The sequence below is a fragment of the Marmota monax genome, unplaced genomic scaffold, assembly GCF_021218885.2.
Source record: "Marmota monax isolate L192 unplaced genomic scaffold, Marmota_monax_Labrador192_F-V1.1 WCK01_AAM20220418_F8-fsc00018, whole genome shotgun sequence".
NCBI lineage: Eukaryota > Metazoa > Chordata > Mammalia > Rodentia > Sciuridae > Marmota > Marmota monax.
The window spans coordinates 7,534,472-7,552,608 of NW_026692201.1; the positions used below are offsets into that span (position 1 = coordinate 7,534,472).

Consider the following 18,137-nt stretch of genomic DNA (forward strand, 5'->3'; position numbering starts at 1 on the left):
AATTACATGAAATGGGATAAAGTAAATGAAGCATTTAGTTTAATGCCTGCTATATCATAAGTGTTTAATAAAATTTTAGATTTATTTCTCTTTGAAATAATAGGTACAAGTTTTTCCATGGAAGAAGAGCATGGAAAACCATTACAACAGCAAATGGATGAAATCCGTAAATGATCATGTATTCTCTTTTATTTATAGATTTCAAACTCTTCTTGTTTGGGGGGAGTAGGAGGGAGGATCATAGGGCTGGGGATGGAACCCAGGGCCTTGTGCATACTAAACACATGCTCTACCACTGAGCCACACCCTCCGTCCCATCCAGTTACTACTTTTACCAGCACTCCCAGTAATAATATTAGCTGGTTGACTTTTTTCCTCTCCTGCCTGCTACTTCTAATAGAGGAGATAATGTCAACATCGAGCAACGAAAGTGGTTTATTTTGAGCCACAGTGACCATGGGCAAGAACATGAACTCAAGTTACCATGAATGGCATGTTCCACTGTGGAGGAGGTTACATGAACTTTTAGAGTCACAGAACAAAAGAAAGTCATAAGTCAATACATTTACTAGTCATTACCTGACTCATTGGTAGGAGTGTCAGGTAGGCACTCTATAGCAAGGCAGGGACATCTTTCAGATTCTTAGCTCTAGGGTTGGCGGAGCTTCGAGCAATACATTCTGAGAAGTTTATCTATTAGTCACAAGAATATTAGGTCAGATACAAATGTTAATGTAATTGGCTATTTAAGTGCTTAAGATAATCCGAGATAATTTTGGCTCTCAACCTACAATATTCCATATCTCCACAATCACAAAGCTCTAGACAGCCAAGATCAAGCAGTCTGCAAGGTCTTTAATATAGATGCAGCTTTTCTAGAGATCTTCAATTCACAGTGTTGAGCATGCAGAGAAAGATGTTTTCTCAGAACCTCTCTTTTGTGCTAAGGAGAGTGGACTTTACTCTGCAGGTTGAGGAACCAATGGCACTTTCCAAGTGGGGGAGAATGCAACAGGCTTTAAATTCTGAAACATCCATCTGATGTGGGAACAGAGAGAAGGAAAGCACTAGAGGGCCAGTTCTGTGGTAGGCACTAAGGAGACAGGGTCTCTGATCCCTTGCAGTTGACTGAATCGGATGAGATGCAGATCCACAAACAAATATATAAATGTATACTTCAGTAAATGCTGTGAAGGAAAAGGACAGGTCCTGTGGGTGAGAGGAAATAATGTTTGGGTTTCCGAATGAGTGAGAGAAGTCAGAGAATAGCAGGCACTCAAAGGAAGGCCTTTTTCAAGAAAGGAGAGACTCAACCAAGAAGGATGAGGTAAAGAGCAAGGAAGGTGCACTTATAGCTAGAAGCAAAAGAGAGAATCATTTATGCAGTAAGAGCCATCAGAAGTTGGGGGGAGGTAGGCCTCAGTGCAGGGGTAGAAGAATTAGCCTTGGGCAGGAACAAGGTTATCACTTGGTCTGGGACGTGATGTAGGGTGTCTTAGTCCATTTTCTGTTGCTATAACTGAATATCACAAACTCAGTAATTTATAAAGACTAAAGGTTTATTCAGCTCATGATTCTGAAGGCCCAAGTTCAAGGAGTCACATCTGGTTAGAGCCTTCTTGCTGAAAAGAGCTCTTTGTAGAGTCCTGATATGCTACAGGGGCATCACATGAAGAGACAGAGCAAGCTTTCTAGCTTAGCTCTCTCTTATAAAGCCACTAATGCAATTGTGGGGGTACAGGCCTCATCCTTTTCACCTCCCAAAGGCCTTACCTCCAAATACCATTAACATATGACTCTGGGGATTAAGTTTTCACAAAGTGAAACCCAAGGGATACCTTCAAACTACAACAGAAGAAGAGGGTGGATGCAAATGGAAAAAAACAGAGTTTCCACATGATGGTCTCATGTTCTGGGTGGTGGGAGAATAAGGTGGCTGAATATTAGGGAGAGCTAGGAGAGGAGAAAGTTTGAGGAAAGTGGTGAATGGTTTGAAGTGACTCTCTTGGTAGACTAGCGGAGCCTGCAGTTTGGCTTTGTTACAGAGGCTTCTCTGAATTCTCTGAGGGAAGCCCCTTTACTGTATCCTTTCTCTTTTTAATCATTACAATTTCTAAGGGATTCAGTAATGACACAGCAGCCATGAGGACACACATAGGAGAGAATTTTCTCATTATACTTGTGCCTCCTACACAAAAGGAATAATATATTTATGCAGGCCTGCCTTCATCCAACTTAAATGAGACCCAATAATGAGACTGGCAAAAATGAAAAATCTGACAATATTGAATGTGGGTATAAATGTGGGCAAAAGGAACTCTCATCCTTGCTGGTGGTGGAGGGAGGAGTAAATTGATACTATGAAGAACAATTTTGCAATATTTTATCAAATTTAAACTGCCATAACTTGTATATGCCATAATGGCTTGATACAGACCTTAGATGATTATTTTTCAAACTATAGATGTATATGCTAATGATGGAGACCACAAAAACATGTCTAAAAATCAAATTAGTGAATCTCAACTAGCAGGGGTACTTGACCACTGAGCCACATCCTCAGCCCTATTTTGTATTTTATTTAGAGACAGGTTCTCACTGAGCCATGCTTTTGCTGAGGCTGGCTTTGAATTTGTGATCTTCCTGCCTCAGCCTCCTAACCCACTGGGATTATAGGCATGCACCACCATTGCCAGCTCTTATTGTGGTTTTAAAGATATGTTCATAATCCTTTGATATTCTTCCCAACAGCAATGGAACTCAACTTCCCTTCCCTAGAATTTGGGTTTGACTTGGTGACTTGCTTCTAGTGAAGACATATGAAAGAAAGGATGGAATATCACCTCTAAGGTTTAGAGAGTAGATATACCTGTAAGATTAGGAAGACAAAAGCTCTTATCTTTGGTTTTCTCTCATTCTTTCTCTTCTTCATGCTCCTTCCTTCTTTCCCTCTCTAATTTCTTACAGTCAGGGATTAGCCTCCAAGTTGTATGAGCAGCCTTATGGAGATGCTCAGATGAGTAACTAAATTCTTCTACCAACAGTCATATGAGTGAACTCAGAAGAAGGTTCTCAGCTGGATGCTATGGTGCAGGACTATAATCCCAGCTATTCTGGAGGCTGAGGCAGGAGGATCACAAATTTGAGAGCAGCCTGGGCAACATTAATGAGATCCTGTCTCAAAATAAAATGAAGAAAAAAAGGGCTGGAGATGTAGCTCAGTGGTAGTTTGTCTAGCATGTTCCAGGCCCTGGATTTAATCCTCAGTACTATAAAAAGAAAAGAAAAGAAAATCAAAGCCCCTCAGACAACTGCAGTCCTGGCCAACAATCTAACTATAATCTCATGAGACACCAGAGGCCAAACCACCTCAGCCAAGGCACTCTCAAGGTCCTGACCCTCTGAAATCATATGAGATTATACTCATCATTTAAGGACACTAAGCTTAGAGGTAATATGTTATGCAGCATTACTTCTTCTCTGCATTAACTTTTTTCTCAAAAGACAAAGCAGCTCTAAACAAACTTGTAAATTCCATAAAGCCTTAAAATAAAACAAAGTTAAAAAGAATTTAGAAAAGAAATCTCCCTCAAATATTTACAGAAAGCAAAACCTGCCTCAGAGTTATGCTGTGAAGCTTAAATAAATCCTTAAATATGAAGCAATTAGAATAGTGCCTGGCATATAGTAAGCACTTGGTACATGTAGCAGTTGTTTTGTTGTTGTTGTTTGAGTAAAAGGGAACTTAAGGATCTAATTCTTTTTTTAAAAAATATATCTTTATTTTATTTATTTGTTTTTATGTAGTGCTCAGGATCAAGCCCAGGGCCTCGCATGTGCTAGGTGAGCGCTCCATCGCTGAGCCACAATCCCAGTCCCTTAAGGATCTAATTCAATATCTTCATTTTATAGGAGAGGAAAGTAGAGATTCAGAGAAGTGGTAATTTTTGACTCAAGGTCTCACAATGATTTTTTCCTTGAAATGTTATTCCATGAAAATTTTCTCTTTGCCTCAATTGTATCTACTGAGCATCACAACTTGTAAGGGTCTCAATTAGGTTTATTCATATACAGTGTCTTGCATAATCCCTAAAATTTTTATTATTTCTAGTGGGTGTATTAGGCAGGGGGACCACAAGTTTGAGGCCAGTCCCTGAAACTTAGTGAGACCCTGTCTCAAAAAAAAAGAAAGAAAGAAAGGAAAAAAGAATTGGAGATGTAGCTCAATGGTAGAGCACCCCTGGGTTTCCATCCTATAAAAAATTAGAATGTTTTTCACCTGCTCACAGAAGTGGTTAGTACTAAGGCCAGAATCTGTGCTCAGGTCTTTTGGTAATAAGATTCATGGCAAAAGTACTTAACGAGTTGAAAGTACTTTATAATTGATTGCTTTTATTAAAAACGTTTTGTAGACTTTTCTACCAGAGCTTTGTATTTGCTTAGTTTGGATATTGAATGTCTTCCAAGGTCTTACTTGTATTTGCTTAGTTTGGATATTGAATGTCTTCCAAGGTCTTACTCAACAAGGTAGCATTATTGAGACATGGTGGAATCTTGGGGAGGTAGGACCTTTTAGGGGGTCCTTAGTTCATTAAAGACATGCCATTAAGGGGGATTGTGGGACCTCAGCCCATCCTTTTTCTGTTTGCTTCCTAATTCATGACTTGAGTGGTTTGTTCTACCATATATACCTACCATGATGTCCTGCCCTTACCAAAGTCCAAAGAAAAGAGCCACCCAATCTTGGATGGGAACCTCTAGAACCATAAGTCAAAGTAAACTTTTACTCATAAAGTTTACTTTTATTCAAATATTTCGTTATAGTAATAAAGAGCTGACTAGCACAGTATTGTTTTTTTTTCTTTTCTTTTTCAAGGTGCTTGGATTGAAAAAAAACCTTTCTTGTAGGTTATTATGGGCCATTCGTATGTTTTTTATGCAGAAAATCAAATATGAGATCCTGGGTTTATCCTTCCAAAGATTAGAACATATTTCCCCACAATGCATTGGTCTATTTGCTTTCAATACTATCCTTCTAGTTGGTTCCCTACTGTATATTCAAAAGAGAAACATTCCAGTCAACCACTCAAATTTTGCATGCCATCTAATGAGATTTAACAGAGTATGAAGAAGCTAAGAAAATACTCCTATTAAAACTAAACTGAAGGCCGGGGGTACAGTGTAGAGGCAGAATCCTTCCTTGCATGAGTGAAGCCCTGAGTTTGATACCCAGCACTGCAAACACAAACAAAACCAAAACTTAAACCCAATGTGAATCAACCATGATGCTTCAGCTTTGTCATTTGATTTTCACAGCATTCTGAATCATGAGATGTTTGTTTTTCTTATAGATGAAATAACAGAATTTCAGAGAATCGAAGTGACTTGCTTAGAGTTGCACAGAATGGCAGAGTTAACATGAGAATTCCTGTCTTTCTGAGTGTCCTTTGACTATAACTTTTCCCAGTAATTCCACATCTGGATCTGTAGTTTACAAAACAACAACAACAACAACAACAAAAAACCCATAATATGTGCAAGAATATATGTATAAGGGTTCACTGTAGCATCATTCATAATGTCATAATGGTGAAAAGTTGGAGACCACTTAAATATTCAACCATGGGAGATTATTTACATAAATTGTGACACTAAGTAGCAATCTAAAATTTACACACACACACACACACACACGTAGCAACATGGAAGACTAGTCAGATATATTACTGAATTTTAAAACAAGTAAAACCAATATGTTTACTATAAATTCCATTGTTGTGTATTAAACAGAAATTATGGGTCATCATAAAAGACTGAGCTCTTGCTCTAGTCCCCAACATATCAGACCAAACTAAAATAGAGTCACTTGAGCTAAAGATCATATAATCAAACTGAAACTTCAAGGAAACAAATTTCATAACATACTAGGTTTTCCTGAGAACAGGAGACTTCAGTCTTCCTGAGTCAGTGCAATAAGAAAGTTCCCTCTGCTTTAACACTTGCAAATAAAGCAACCTGATATAACCTGATGTTAACCAATCAGCTTTTCCCCAATTGTTCTATTCCTTGTTTTTACTTTACAAAATCCTCTGTTCTGCCATTGTCCAGTGGGAGACGTCATTGCGTTTTGTTGAATGGAGGCTACCCTAATTCTCAAGAATCTCAAATAAAATCCAATTAGATCTGCAGCTAAATTTGTTATAATTTTGTCTTTTAATGTATGAATTTTTAAAAATCCTTACAGATTAGTATGTCTGTGCATTTTAAATGGTCTGAGAAAACCCACAACAAACATGACCAAGGATAATCCTTTATAGAGTAGAAGAGAAAAAGGCATGTGGATCCCAACATATTGTTTATATTTTTATAATTTTATAATAAAATGAATAAAACATTTTAAGTTGAGTTAGACTTAAAATTAGACTTAAAAATTAGGACTACTTCTCCAATATTTGTTGAAAGCCTGTTATGTGTGTGCTCAGCACTCAGTCAGGGGTTAAAGAACCCACAAGGAAGTTCTCTTGAGGAACTTGGAAACTGTTTGGAAAGAAAGCAGAACTTGGAGGATACAACTGCTGGGAGGAAATGACCAGTCAGGTTCCTTTAAAATGAGATCACATTTCTGTTGGGGGTTTTGTACAAGGTAAATTGGCTCAAGGTCTTAGATTTCCCTACACTGGGACCTAGGGTAACTTCAATTATCATTAAAAGTCTTAAATTGCAGCATGAGTTGGACCAAATAAACACAACTAATCTCTTTTCCCTTTGTTCAAAGATAGAATTTGATTGGCTTGTCTGATGATACTTGACTATAACAGGAATGGGGCTACTAGATAGAAATTTGGTGAAGTCATCCTGAAAGTACCTGGTATCTCTTAAGTTTTAATTGCATAAGGTCATTTCTGGCTTGTGTAGCTGTCCCCATCCAATCTAAACCAACTCAAACTCTTGTGGCTGGGATATCTGGATTAGTTTTATTGACAAAGCATGTTTGTTGAGTATAGAACTATAGATGGAAGAACTAATTAATCCTGCTTTTCTTTGTGGCAAATATTATGGACTCCTGTACTGCAAAAGAAAAAAAAAAGTGTATTTACAAAACAGTCAAGAAATCGAGTGATATATGATCCTTCACATGGGCCAGCTCCTTAATCTTTCCAAACTTTTATAATTCATTTAACTGGTCTTCTACTGGATTCCCCCCAACAATATACTCTTTCTTTACCAAGGATAAAGGTCCCTCTTCTTTGTGTGACCTATGCTTCTCTGATTTATCTGACTCCCAGCTTTATTTCACAAACCACCCTTTCTTTTGCTAAAAAAGTTCCTGCTAAACTGGCCTTCTTTTAGTTCCACAAATGTTCCATCTTCTCAGCTTTTGGGCCTTCAATGTGCCATTTTCACTTCCTGAAATGCTCCTTTTCTTTCTCTTCTCCCTGGACTGACTCATATTGAAGCCAGATTTAAAGATAGGTAGTTAGTGTAGTTAGGTAATTCGGGTCTAATATCGAGTAAAATTGAAAATGAAGGCCTTGTTGAGTAATGGAGCCCAGGAAAGCAGAGCAGCACTTGGGAAATTGAAATGCTAATGTTCCCAAGGTCCAGAGCCCATTCTAAAGAAATGTTAATGAAACAGCTCCCAGCAAACAGGGAGATGCCAATCAGAAGCGGCCCCAGGCCCTTTCTGCCCACATTACTCCTTAGGCCCATCTGCCCCTCACCTTTTGGGTCTCCCCACCTACATTCTATCACTGTAAGATAACACAACAAAAGACAGGAATTCCGGGAAAGCTGAAGAAGACCTTAGCTATAAAAAGGGAAAGACATCGCCCTTCCACGGATTCCACCTCTTGGGTCCCCTTCTTCCTCTGGGGAGAAGTCTTTTCTGCTGTCCTTAATAAAGCTTCTACTTTCCACTCTAAACTTGCCTGGTTGTGCTTCTCTGGGGAAGCAAGGACTTGTCACCGGTAAACAGTGGTAACAATATCTCCAGCTAACACACCACTCTCCTCATCTTACCTGCTCTCTCAGCTCTCCACACACATCTAGCTCAATTTTCCCCTCTTATCACACATAGTGAGAAGGTGGTATTTTAGCAAATAAACACAAATTACATTGTGAGAGGAGAGCAATATTTGCAGGGAAAATAAATCTCATTTTTGGAAAAACTGTGTGTTTGTTGTGTAGATTCTATACTCTGAAGGCTCAACTCAGCTGGCTAAGGGAGGTCTCACCATTACCCTCTTCTGAGTGTTCAGGAGTAAAAATCCCCAAAGGGCTGACTAAACAGGGCACTGATTGGATGCAGAGTGTTCTAGGGATAGGGTAGAGGGGAAGAAAAGAAAAGAAAGAAAAAGGAAAGAAAAGAAAGAATTGAAAAGGGATCCAATCCTGAATGCTGTCTCATGGGAAAAGTAATGGTTTCCACTGTGTTCTTACACTGGGCTTGTGGCTGGTTAATTGGAGAACTGCTCTTTTGGGGGAGACATGTATATTATTACTCTCCCAGACATTCTGGGAGCAGAGCAGGGGTCATAGGTCAGATATTTTGAAGACCTGAGGGCCTGCTGATGTGAGAAGGAGCACTTTCCAGAATCCAGAGGTAGAGAGCTGTGTGACAAAGGCTACCTGAGACCCTCAGTCATGGACACTGTCAGCCTACAGTGATATCACAGGGAGAAGCCTGGGAAATAAAAAAAACCAACCTCTCTTTTCCTCCCTTCCTCTGATTTCCTGAGGTTCTGCATTGGCCCAATTCAACCAAAAGCCCAGGGGGCAAGGGAACCAGGTGATGGAATCCATCTGTATCAGTCTTTCAGTCAGAGAGTCAGATAGGCCACTTAACTTGATTCAGAACAAATGGAAAACATTCAGTATAGTGCCTGGAGATATGTCCATCCTTTTGTTACCGCTGTTTACCTTGCTTCCCCAATGCTGAAGTATAACACCAGAGAAGCACGCAGAGGCAAGTTTAGAGTGGAAAGTAGAAGCTTTATTAAGGACAGCAGAAAAGACTTCTCCAGAAGGAGAAGTGGAATCCATGGAAGGGGGGAGGTCTTCCCTCTTTTATAGCTAAGGTCTTCTTTCAGCTTTCCTGCATTTCTGTCAGCGTCCCTTTCCTTTGTTCTGTTATCTTGCAGTGATAGAATGTAGGTGGGGAGACCATTTCAATTTCCCAAGTGCTGCTCTGCTTTCCCAGGTTCCATTCTCAACATGGCCTTCATTTTTGATTTTACTCGATATTAGACCCGATTTACCTAACTACACTGTTGTAGGGACAAACGAGGCAAGGCACCGAAGACAGCAGGAAACAGTTTTATTTGGCTGCAGCCAGGTTCAGAGGGCACAGTTTTGCTGTAATCAATTAATCCCCTGAACCCTAAGTTCAGGAAGTTTCAGAATTTTATACCAGCATGTAAGGGGAGGGCCTCAGAAGTTCATAGTCTGCAGAAGTTCACATAAAAGCAGCTTTTTTCTTTCACTGTTCTGGGCAAGTTAACTCTTCAAGAACAATACCCGAGAAGGGGAGAGCTTCTTTTCCCCTTCCTTTCCTCCCCCTGCCAGCTGTTACCATGGAGCCCAGTTGGTAACTTATCTTAAAAATGTAGACATCTCTGTGAAACCCAGCTCAAGGCCAGAGGCCTTGTTTGCACATTTCTACAAAGTACTATACTGGATATGTTTGTGAAAAACTAGTAAGGGGTGTCCAGTACCTGGAGTGCTGCTATCTTCTCGGCCAGTAGCCAAGTAAAACAGGGTGACACGAAAATAGGAAATTTATCTACAATGGACTCTTTCTCAGAGACTCTTTTGCTGACAGTCCTAAAATCAGCCATGGTGAAGAGGGCTTTTCTGTGGAGAAAGGGGGTGCCACTTCAACACTAACTACCTATCTTTAAATCTGGTTTCACTTTCTTTGTAGAAAAGCAACACAGGAAGCCAAATTATAACTGGAAGGTTGTTTGGGAAATATGGAAACAAAGCAAAGAAAATTAGTTAGGGTGGTGTACATCTATAATTCAGGCTGAGGCAGGAGGATTGCAAGTTTGAAGCCAGTCTGAGCAAGTTTAGCAAGACCCTATCTCAAACTAAGAAAAAAATAAAAAGAGATTTAGCTCAGTGATAGAACAACCCTGGGTACAATCCCCAGTAGTGGAAAAAAGAAAAGAAAAGTGGCTAACATCATTAAGTCTAACGTTCTAATAAATACATTTCTGAGAAAAGAATCATGCTAAGGTACTAGAAGTCTGAGCTGGTGTGTCCACAAAATTACTGCTTTTTAGTACTGTCATGTAAATAATATCCTTTTTATTTTAATTTTATTTTATTTCATAGAGTACCTATTTTGCCATTTGCAGATTAAAAATTTAATCATATATATAGATGTATATACACACAAATATATGTATTTGTATAAAACTTCTAGTTAAGATCTGCATTTCAATTAGAATTTTTTTCCCTACAGGTCCAACAACAACCACTGAAAGTTGGATTTCTAATGGAGATAATGTTTGCAAAGAAATAATAATTTTAAAAATTAATTTATAAGTGCCTCCATGTATTAAAGATAAGAAGACAATAGTAAAGTCAAATATATAGATGTATTCCAGGTAGTTAGACTCATTTGGTAGCCAGTAATTCTGTAAAACTAGAATTTATGTATATGGACTCAAGGTCTAAACACAGAAGAATTACAAATTATTTTCTAAGACCAAGGTTATACAGTAAAATTGACTGTGTTCACAATATTTCAAGTAATTTAGGCTTCTCTGAGGTTATGTCAGATTACTTTGATTAGACTTTGGATGTTTGTAAAACTTAATTATACATTAACTGAAGAACTTCAGATTTGTAAATTCTGAATTTAAAAAATTTTATTTTATTATCATTTAGAATATGTACATAAATATCTACAAATGAACACCTATGTACTCATAATTCAATTTAGGAACTAGACAATTACCACTGTGTATCCCACCCTCCATTATCTCATCTTCTCCTTTTCTCCCTTTTCCATATGCATGTGCTATCCTATATTTTGCATTTATCAGGCACTTGCTTTTTATAGTTTTATCATCAAAGGATGTAACCCTGAAACAACAAATCATGTAGTTTTTCATGTTTTTAAAGCCCAATAAAATTGTGATCACATAGTTATTTTCTCCTACAATTATCCCTTTTCTTTCTCTGCGTACAGGTTTATGAAATTTATCCATGTTGATATAAATAGTTGCAGTTTATTTTCACTGCAATATTGTACTCTATTCTGTGACTAAAACACAATTTATTCATTCAGTTTCTTGTCAGTGAGCATTTGAGTTACCATTTTTCCTCTTATTAATTCATTATAGTTATATGTGATAGTTGGGTTCGTTTTGACAAAATCATTCACACACATGGCAATCGATTTACTCCATTTCAGTGCTTAGTTTCTCTTCTTTCCAATCCTTCCTTCCTCCTCCTATTCTCTTTCCTTTACTCTGCTTGTCTTCATTTCATTTGCTTTTTTGTTTTTGATTGGCGTTTTATAGATATACACAAAGCTACGTAGGACTTGCTGTGGTATATTTATAGATGCAAAAATGTGTGCTTTTTAAAAATTCATTCTACATTTCTTCCCCTTTCCTGTCCCTTCTCCCTCCCACTCAGTCTCCTCCTTCTCCTCCACTGCTCTTCCCTATATCCTTATGATATCTGATCCCTACCCTTTTCCCCTTCATTTTCCTCTATCTTCCACATATGAAAGAAAACATTTGACCCTCGATTTTCGGGGACTGGCTTATTTCACTTAGCATGATGTTCTCCATTTCCATCCATTTACTGGCAAATACCATATTTTCGTTTTTCTTTCTGATTAAAGAGTATGTGTATTTTCTTTATCCATTCATTTATTGACAGACATCTGGTGTGGTTCCATAATTTGGTTATTGTGAATTGTGCTGCTATAAACATTGATATGGCTGCATCCCTATAGTACGGTAATTTTAGTTCTGTTGGATAAATACTAAGGAGTGGGATAGTTGGGTAATATGGTGGTTTCATTCCTAGTCTTTTAAGGAATCTCCATATGGCTTTCCAGAATAGTTGTACTAATTTGCACTCCCACCAAAAATATATCAGTGTACCTTTTCCCCTACATCCTCAATGGCGTTTATTATTATTTGTATTCTTGGTAATTGCTAACCAGACTGGGATAAGATAAAATCTTAATGTAATTTTGGTCTGCATTTCTCTGATTGCTAGAGATGTTGAACATTTTTTCATGTTTATTGATCATTTGTATTTCTTCTTTTGAGAAATGTCTGTTCTCAAAAGAACATACTTTTTTTTTGGTATTTGCCCATTTTTTGTTTTTTGGCATTAAACTTTTTGAGTTCTTTAAAGAAATTTTTTTTAGTTGTAATTGAATACAATTTAATTCATTTATTTGTATGTGGTGCTAGGGATCAAACCCAGTGCCTCACACGTGCTAGGCAAGTGCTCTACCACTGAGCTACAACCCTAGCCCCACTTTTTAACTTCTTTATATATTCTGGATATTAATCCCCTGGCAGAGGACTAGCTGGTAAAGATTTTCTTCCATTCTGTAGGCTCTCTCCTCATGCCTTTAATTATTACTGTGCAGAAGTTTTTAATTTGATGGCATTCCACTTATTGACTCTTAGTTTTTTTCTTGAGTTTTAGGGGGTCTCACTAAGGAAGTTAGTGCCTGTGCCAATACGATGAAGTGCTGACTATATGTTATTTTCTACCAGTTGCAAAGTTTCTGGTCTAATTTCTAAGTCTTTGATTCATTTTGATTTGAATTTTGTGCAGGGTGAGAGATAGAGCTCTAGTTTCATTCTTGTACATATGGCTATCCCATTTTCCCAGCACCATTAGTTAAAAAGGCTATCTTTTCTCCGACATACATTTTTGGCACCTTTGTCAAGTATCAGATGAGTGAGTATGTGAGTTTGTCTCTGTGTATTCTATGCTATTCCATTGTCTTTTGCATCTATTTTGATGCCAATACCATGCTGTTTTTGTTACTATAACTGAGTATAATTTGAGATCAGTTGTTATGATGCTTTTAGCATTGCTCTTCTGCCTCAGGATTGCTTTGGCTAATCTGGTCTCTTATTCCTCCAAATGAACAGTCCTAACTGTTTTTTCTGTGAAGAATGTCAGTGATATTTTGATGGTGATTCCATTGAATATGTATAATGCTTTGGATAGTATGGACATTTTGACAATATTAATTCTGCCTATCCAAGAACATAGGAAGTCTTTCTATCTTCTAAGGTCTCCATCAATTTCTTTCCTCAATGTTCTATAATTTTCATTGTAGAGCTCTTTCCCCTCCTTGGTTATATTAATTCCCAAGTATTTTATTTTATTTTATTTTGTGGTTATTATGAATAGGTTAGTTTTCCTGATTTCCTTCTCAGCATAATCACTGTTGGAATATAGGAAAGTTATTGATTTATGAATGTTCATCTTTTATCCTGCTACTTTGCTGAATTAATTTATTAGCTCTTGAAGTGTTTTGAAAGCTTTTTGGTTTTCTAGATATCAGATAATGTCATCAGCAAACAGAGATAATTGGCTTATTGTTTCCCTATTTGTATCCCTTTAATTTCCTTCTCTTGTCAGAATTAATGAATGCTGGATTTTATCAAAGATCTTTTCTGCATTGAGATGAAATAAGATTTTGTCCTTAACTCTATTTATGTGGTGAACTACACATATTGATTTGTGTATGTTGAACCAAACTTGCATCCCTGGGATGAAACTCACTTGATAATGGTGCATTATCTTCTGGATGTGCTTTTGAATGTAGTTTGATAATATTTTATTAAGGATTTTTGTATCTATGTTCATCAGAATTATTAGTCTGTAATTTTCTTTAATGTGTCTTTGTCTGGTTTTGGTAGCAGAGTTAAACTGGCTTCATATATTTGGGAGTGTTTCCTTCCTTTTAATTTCACGGAATAATTAAGAAAGACTGGTGTTAGCTCTTCAAAAGTCTAGTAGAACTTAGCTGAGAATTCATCTGGTCCTGGGCTTTTTTTTGTTGGAAGAAATTTCTGCTTCAATATCTTTACTTGATATTGGTCTTTGTAGTTTTTTTTTTTTTTTATATCTTCCTGGTTCTACTTGGACATGTCATATGTATCTAGAAATTTGTCAGTGTCTTCTAGATTTTCCAGTTTATTGGGAATATAAATTTTCAAAATAGTTTCTAATGGTCCTCTGGATTTTAGAAGCTTCTCTGATGATGTCTCCCTTTTCATGATTTTGATGATTTGAGTATTTTCTCTCCTTCTTTTTGTTAGTTTGGTTAGGAGTTTATCAATCTTATTTATCTTTTCAAAGAACAAACTCTTTTTTTGGCATTGATCTTGTGTATTTTTTTATTCTCAATTTCATTATTTTTAGCTCTTATCTTAATTATTTCCTGTATTCTGCTGATTTTGGAATTAGTTTGTTCTTCCTTTTCTAAGGAATAGCATTAGATTATTTATTTGGAATCTTTCTATTTTTTTAATGTAGGCCCTCAGTGCTACATATTTTCCTCTTAGAACTGCCTTCATACTGTCCCACAGATTGGATAGATTGTATCTCTGTTCTCATTTGTTTCTAAGAATTTTCTTTCTTCTCTCATTCTTTTATGATCCATTCTTCATTTAAAAGAGTATTGTTCAATCTCCATGTGTTTATATGATTTCTATTATTTTTCTTGCTATTGATTTCTAATTTGATTCCATTATGATCTGAAAGGATGTACAGGATTATATATTTTTGTTTTGTATTTGTTAAGACTTACATTGTGGCCTAAAATATCATCTATTTGGAAAAGGTTTTATGACCTGCTGAGAAGAGAGTAAATTCAGTTATTCTGGGGTGAGATATTCTGTAGATGTTTATTATGTCCATTTGATTTACTAGTTAGGTTTGAAATCTCTTTATTGATTTTATTTGGATGACCTGTTCTATTGGTGATAAGGATGTGTTGAAATCACCACTGTTTTTTTTTAACTGTTTTTCTGACATTAACATAATAGTACTGAGAAATTAATGTGACTCCATTTTTGAGAAACCAGCCTCTACCTCAGAGCAAAGCCTGTCCAAGGAAGAGGGCATGACCCTTGTCCTTGGAAAAACCCACAGAGCACTCCTAAGCACATACCCACCCTGCTGAGTTGTTTGTCTACAAATAACCGGAGAGATCTGCAGCACCAGGTGTCCCTGACTCAGTTAGGCTAGGTGAGGACCCATAGCAACCAACCCCCCTAGCAACCACCAATCATCATGAGACAGGGAAAAATACCTGGAATGCCAGATGATCCCCCAGTAGTTTATGATGGTTGATGACATGTTGGGAAACCATGTAGTTCAGCATGTACACCCCTCTTGGTCTAAACCATCAGTTCAAAGGAATCCCCCTCTTGTACTAACCAATCACCCCTACCCAACTTGTTCCTGCCATTGAATGTGATAATCAATGTTAAGAGTTGTTGTTTGACTTTCCCATGGTATGGGATGATTTGCTGTGTGATGTTGTGACGCATAGAGTTTCTCCAAAAACCTATAAAATCTCACTGAACAAATGACAGGGACTCACTCGCTGGGACTGCTGCGTTGTGAGTCCAGGCTGGAGCTTGCAATAAAGACTCTTGTGTGTGATTGCATCAGATTTGGCTCCTGGAGGTCTACTGAGGTCCCACGAATCTGGCATAACAGTACATATCTCCTGAGTAAGAATTTCTTTAGGGATATACTTCGGATGGAATTGCTGAATCACATATTCAACTTTATTTGAAGTTTTGTAGTGTTTTCCAAAGTGGTTTAAAACAACTTATACATTCACAGAAGTACTTAAGCATTGTCATTATTCCACACTCTTATCAATACTCCATATTAACTAATTTAAAATTTTTGCCAGTGACATCATTCTACAGATGGCTGAAAATATTTTTATCTTTTTATCTTTTTATCCTGATTTCATTTTCGGGTTCAACTTTAACCTCAATTTGCATGGGTGATGCACCTTTTTTGCATCACTCATACTTTCTATCAATCATTTAGAAATAAATCTACTTCCCAGATGCTGAGTAAAGTGCTGGATGAGGTTTAGGTTGACTGAAAACTAATAATGATGATTTATCAGCATGGAGCCATCTGATTTGTACATTGGCACATGTTTATTTACTCAGCATTCTTCTCTCTCATTTCCCTCAGTTATATCTATCCAGCTTCCAAAAACATCAAGTTATTTCCTGGGGGATCAAGCTTCTGAGATTTCCATCCTGCAATACTTAAAAGTAGCATATGATCCTTTGCATATTCACAATTTCACCTGGAAAAAAAAGGGGCTGATAACCCTTTTTAGGATGTAATGGTGGTGGGAGAGAAGGAGTCTGGTTATTAGTAGTGGTTATTTGTAGTAAACATGGTAATGGGAAAAAAATGAAACAGACATGTATCTGAATTAAAGTTCAGCCATTCTTAATATTAAATCCCTGACAATAACATTATAATGCAAGTATTAATGGTATTAATAATATTGTTAAATTCTTAGGCTACTAAGAATTTATTCATCACAGCAAAGAGGTAGGGGCTGTTATTATCCCCATGCAGCTAGGGAAACTGAGACGTAGAGATATTATCTTGCCCAAGGACCCAGGAAATAACTGGAACAATATAGCTAATATAGAGATAAAAAAATAGGCAAATAGACTTTATGTTTTTGAATGATGCCAAGACTTTGAAGTTCTTTTACTTTTCTTATTTTATTTTAATCACATTTCTATTTTCTGTAAACCAGAAGCCCCACTCCAAAGCCCTATTCTTAGATTTCTGGCAGCTTGGACATCTACCCAGATGACTGGTATTCCAATCTTTTTTCTTTTCAAAGTACTCACTTGTAGGTGGCAGTGTTAGTTTCAAATCCTACTTTGCATTTTTCTGGGGAAGATTAGAAAAAGCCATCTGCTTAGCATTACCCTGAAAAATTCTTCTCTGAGTGGAACTTCCTTAAGAAAAAATTGTAAGAGAAGAGTGTGGTACCAAGTTAGGCCGAATACAAATTGAAAAATTTAGAAACTAAAGCATTCTAATCCATAGGAAAATTATCTTTCTGTATAATAAACTGACTTTTCTTCCAGCCTTTTTTTTTCTTCACTTTTTTTTTTTTTTTGAGGAGAGATTCTTTCAAATGAACTCCTTGTCCTTGATAACAATTTTTTACCTCCTATTGAGGTTTAACCTTGTTCACATACAACTTCTTTTGGTCTTGAATTTTGAGCTTCTTCTTAATATAGCTGTCATTTCTATTCACATTTTCTTTACTGCCACCTCTACCTCTCAAATGGTGACATTCTTTTTGTAAGTGTTGGCCTAGAACAGAATCTGGAGAACAGTGGGTGCTCAATGCTAATTAATTACTGATTGACTGACTAATTGAATAAATGAACAAATAAGTGAATAAAAACCTTACCAAGGCCTGGCATGGTGGCACATGCTTGAAATCCCAGTGACTTGAGTGGCTGAGGCAGAAGAATCTCAAGTTCGATGCCATCCTGTGCAACTTTGAGACTCTGTCTTAAAAAGAAAAAAAGGGCTAGGGATGTTGCTCAGTGGTAGAGTACCCCTGTGTTCAACAACAACAACAACAACAAAAACACCTTACCAGGAAGTAAAGAAACAAAATTACTGGAATAAATGTGAAACATATCCTTATTGACTAAGTATTATAAAGTGTTTATAATATAATTGAATTTTTTTAACATACACCTAGAATTTATGAACCTTTACAAAACTACAGGAAGCTTACACAGCTATATAATTTCAGGACATGGCTTAAAAACATAAAATGCTAATTAAAAAAATAACTATTGGTTCAATGGAAAATATTTTTTTGTCTAATTAATTCATTTAATTGCAGTTATTCTATCCAATTAGTAAACAACTACAAAGAAGGATATTTTAGATCCTCATTGCTTTGTCAATTGTTCTTCCATTTGCATAATTTATCTTTTAATTCCTTAGAATACTGTTTTACATTGGTTCTCTACAGTTTTCAAAGTAATAAAAGTTAAGAACTCTGATATTAATTTTGGTCATGTTGAATCATACATGTTAGGCAAATATTC

General features: G+C 36.8%; 1 non-coding gene across 1 annotated transcript; it reads right to left on the reverse strand.

The window, feature by feature from the left end:
- Nucleotides 1-238: 238 nt before the first annotated feature.
- Nucleotides 239-312, reverse strand: Trnat-agu (transfer RNA threonine (anticodon AGU)). Its single transcript has one exon. It is a non-coding gene; the product is annotated as a tRNA-Thr (tRNA).
- Between the last annotated feature and the right edge of the window lie 17,825 nt (nt 313-18,137).